At 43.1% G+C, this 4,537-nt stretch overlaps 1 protein-coding gene across 1 annotated transcript in view; it reads left to right on the top strand.

Moving 5' to 3' along the window:
* Positions 1–2,347: 2,347 nt before the first annotated feature.
* The window catches only part of LOC117945891 (myocyte-specific enhancer factor 2D homolog), a 56,552-nt gene continuing 54,362 nt past the window's right edge, over positions 2,348–4,537 (top strand). Inside the window, exon 1 of the mRNA XM_034873623.1 lies at positions 2,348–2,629. The gene's annotated coding sequence lies outside the window, so the exon portion shown is untranslated. The remainder of the gene's footprint in view (positions 2,630–4,537) is intronic.

Raw genomic sequence — 4,537 nt, 5'->3', positions numbered from 1 at the left:
GATAGATAGATAGATCAATAGAGAGATAGATAGATAGATAGATAGATAGATAGATAGATAGATAGATAGATAGATAGATAGATGACTGTATTAGTTGTAGTAATACAACACAATACAACACAAATGCATGTTAAGAGGAGGGCTACAAATACAATCAAAGTGGGAAAATGTGATGCTTAGAGATCCAAAGTTTAGCTCTCTCACTCTGCTTCCTCTTTGAAAAAACTAAAATTAAAAAGCTGATTCAAGGTGTACACATGCGGCCCCAGAGTCGTCGGGAGTGTATTCCCTCTAATGTCAGGAAAGGTAGCCCATGTTGCAGCTGTGTGTCATTCCCTGAGTCAGCTGTTCCTTCCCTGCTGTGTCCATGTGTCCATGTGTCCATGTGTCCATGTGTCCATGTGTTGCGTTCCTTCAGAGGGAGACGGGCCGTCCAGACTGCGTGGCACATTCAGGCATGTGTCTGTCTGTGGTCCTGTTGGACATTTAGACCCTATATATATATATATATATATATATATATATGGAATATAGTCCAATTCCACTATAGTGTTTTCTTTTTGATTGTCTTACCAAAAGTCTGTTTTATGTCTTTTATTTACAGGGATTCTTGCATGTTGTATTTAATGGCCGGTCTGGAGTAATGGCTATGATTCATGCCTTGGGTGTGAGAGATCTGGGTTCAATTCCCACTGTGTCCTTCAGCAAGATGCTTAACCCTTAGCTGCTCTGGAATTGTGCAACCTCTGATATGATAATGTGTTTTATTAATCCTGCAAGGGGTAATTACAATGTTTTCACTCTGTTGTTATTACATACAGCCCTAAATTACACACACATGCTCAGTACCTATACATGCTACTAAATGGAGAAATGTTGGGGGGGGGGCTGCACATGGAAAGGCGCCCCGAGCAGTTGGGGGTTTAGTGCCTTGCTCAAGAGCCCCCTGGCAGTGCCCAGGAGGTGAACTGGCCCCTGTCCACCACCATACTTTGGTCCGTATGTGGACTTGAACCAGCGACCCTTGGGTTCCCAACTGATGGACTGATGGACTGTGATGTAAGTGTATCTTGTTGTAACGGCACAATCTGCAACATTTTACCGTAAATGAGTCCTATATCTTAATATTTATGTTAGATTTTTTATTTTGGGAAACACATGTTGATCATCTGAGCAACATTGAGTCATTCTCTGTAACATTAATAGCCGTTTAATTTGCTGATTCAGTTGTTTACTTTTGTACATATCTTAAAATAGGCTAGTCGCCTGCTATGCATTTATTTTTAATGTTTGTTATAGTAGTTAGATATATTAAATAGTAGTACAGTTATATATAGTTATAGTTATTTTTTTTGGTCTTTTTACAAGTAGGTTTAAAATGATTTTCCTTATATTTATGTTTGTTTTATGTATTTATTTTGGAAGAAAGATTAAGTAACATTTGATAATATTTGAAGTAAGAAATAAGTAATATTTGATTGGTTGATTGATGTTCTTGTTAAATAAATACCGAGTCTCTTGACCTCTCCTTCACTAAATTTCAAATTTGAGCCAATAAACATGCACGAGCTGTGTATTGCTTTAAATATCCCAGCCTGAACAGCGTTCTGACGTAACATGACGTAGCCTCGCGCACATAAGGCAGAGGTAGACTATTATTATTATTATTATTATTATTATTATTAATTAAAATACGTACGTCTTCTACGTAAACTTCTTTTCAAAACTCCCCGAACGTAGATGTGCATGCGTTACATATTATCGTGCCTCGCGCCACACTGACTGACTGTATCCGTCACTTTACAGTACGTCACTCTGCTCCTCAGTGTAAACACCGTGTTCCTCCGCCGAGAACAGATAAAGTAGGGCGCTTGTCCTCGCGCTTTAAACATCCAGTGAAAGTAAAGCTCGAGACCGCTCGGGCCTTCACACATTTAAATACGCATTTACAACATGTAGCGTGTGTAATCAAAACGAATAATTGTGTTTTATTTGTGCTAATTACTGACTAAATACCAACTCGAGACACTGTTTTGTCGTTACAAATTTTATTGGGCATTTATTATTTTTATTTACATTTTTTAAATGATTATGTAAGCTAAATATTCATTTTAATTAGGCTATTTTTATGACCTAATAGTCTAAATAATGTGGCCTACCAAAATAAAACTGTAAAACAAAGTCTGATTTGTTGGTTAATATGAAAAAAAAGACCGAGAAAGTGGAGCCGGTTGCTCTCAAAACATGACAAGCGGAGGGATATAAACTCATAACACATGATGTCGCCATCAGCCCTTCCTACTCCACAGCTCACCTTCCACCAACTCCGCGCTGACGATTTGATTGGTCGAGGCGGCGGCCACAGCGCGCTCCCATTGGCCAGGGTCCTTGTCAATCACAATGCAATGCCACTCAGGATAGATTAGGCACCATTTGCCATAACTAAATAGTTACCTCGTACATCAAGTAGGAAGAATTTGTTTTAATTGGTATCCCACCGCGCTCGGCGGAGAGTTTAGCACTAGCTACGGTGTCTTCTTCGGTGTAAACCTTCTCGTAAACGCGAATGCAACAAAGTGTGTCGTTTAAATCTGTCGGCTCATCAAACAGATGTGGATACACTGCTCGGGTAAGTCACTCTTCGCCAGCCTTGTGCACGCATTTCTACGTTTGCTACATTGTTGTTTGTTGTTGCCTCTTCCTGTGTCTGGGCAGCTCTGACAGCTGCGTGTCCGGCCAGGTAACGTTAGCCTGGGTTATGTAGCCACGGAGTTGCTAACTGGCTCAGTGTTGTGGTTGCGGTAACTCTAAAGGAAGCTCCGCACGGCGAAACAGCCTCAGTGTTTTAGTGTCTTAGTGTCAAGGACACGCGGTGCTTCATGTAGTTTTTCTGCTGAGTTGGCGCCAATACCGCAGTTAAAGCTCCACCGACCATGTCCGCGTGCACGGGGTTTTTAACTCCTGATAAAACCTCGTGAAAAAGCCCAGCTCGCAGCCCCCGGTGTGGTTTTGAGCGTTGTGCGCAACAGTGATAGCAGTCCATTAGTAGCTGTCAGAAACGATTTACGACAAGTGTCAATACTGGATTTGATGCGATTTCTCTTAATTTCTGCGAAAAGGGTTTCATCTCTGGGAGAAGCTCGTCGTATGTTAGTTTATTGGCAACTTTTATCGCGCCATCAATTTCGTTTACGCGTCAAATGACAGGTTTACATCGCAGAGGAAAGGGGGCAGAGAGAGAAAGAGAGAGCAGAACACTGTTTTCTTGCCTCAAGACAACTGAAGTGATTGGTGAAATTGTGTCGTTTTTCCATAACAAAATAACCACATTGGGTGCTTTTCCTCATATCCTTTGAGCCATTGTGTCTAACTGATAATTCTATGTCTCTTTCATGAGCCAATTTCCGACAATTGTGCTCTCATTGCTGTGCGTAATTGCTTTTCTCCCGGGAGAGAGTGCCATCAAACTTCTAATTTCCTCCTCAAACCCGGAAACCATTTTGCTCGTGGAAGCAGTCGTGTAATGATGGCATCAATAAACCCGAATAAAGCTCCCGTCAGGTTAGCTGTGTTGGCAAACTGTTGTTGTTTTTCTTGGGGGAGTGAGAAATCCTCTCTGTCAGTTTTTCCACATCCAATGGTTTGGCTGGATTTGTGTAGAGCCAGGTGACCAGGAATAGAGGGCAAGAAGACAATGAGTATATGTCCCTGGAGAGAAGTGTCTCATGTCAGGAGGCAGGGGGGGGGGACTTTTATATATTACATCGTTATCTAGTGCAACAGAGGGATGTGCTGCAACATGGACGGATGAATGTTTGGGCAGCGCCTGCATGTAAAGCCCAGGGTTTGCCAAAAAGGTGTCAGAGGATCCCGGGGGAGACAGTCCAGATATACAGTAAGGCCGCTGAGCAGCGCCGGGTGAGTGTCCCAGCAGTCGGAGGACAGCAGATTAGTGGTGAGTCTTTGGCGGAAGGACACGGTCTCCTCAGAGGTCCAGTGTAACCACGGATGAGTGTTGCTCCGGATAAGACAGACGACATAGGGATTCAGGTGTAAATGGGCGGATGGGATGGAGGATGAACCGGAGAGTCTCATTTTAAGCCGTGTGTTTGCAGGTTTAGGGCCGTAAAACATGCCCTAACACACACATGTGTCGTGCAGAATTCCTCCTGAATCTTTCAGTTCAAGTAGCGTTGGATAAGATTACTGATGGGTTCACCAAAGTCCCGATTCGGTTCAGACATCACTGTTCGGGAAAAGCAAGACAGAAATGCAGAAGGTTTTGTTGTGCGTGTCTCAGGCCGTACCGCCTAGTGTCATGCAGTCTCTCCCCGTGTGTGTGTGTGTGTGTGTGTGTGTGTGTGTTAAGATGTAAACGGCAAACACTAAGCACCCCGCATCATCTCCAGACTCCATCTGGACGCTGTAAACCATATAAGACACTCAGCTAGACAACTGAAAATACAGAATCTCTTTTCTCTGCAAAGACCACCTGGATCACCTGATCAATGCAGCGTTATCACGACGTCTCCCGGCC

Source organism: Etheostoma cragini, chromosome 6 (assembly GCF_013103735.1).
Source record: "Etheostoma cragini isolate CJK2018 chromosome 6, CSU_Ecrag_1.0, whole genome shotgun sequence".
NCBI lineage: Eukaryota > Metazoa > Chordata > Actinopteri > Perciformes > Percidae > Etheostoma > Etheostoma cragini.
The sequence above is the reverse complement of the archived record's forward strand: the minus strand, read 5'-3'. Positions and strand labels throughout refer to the sequence as shown.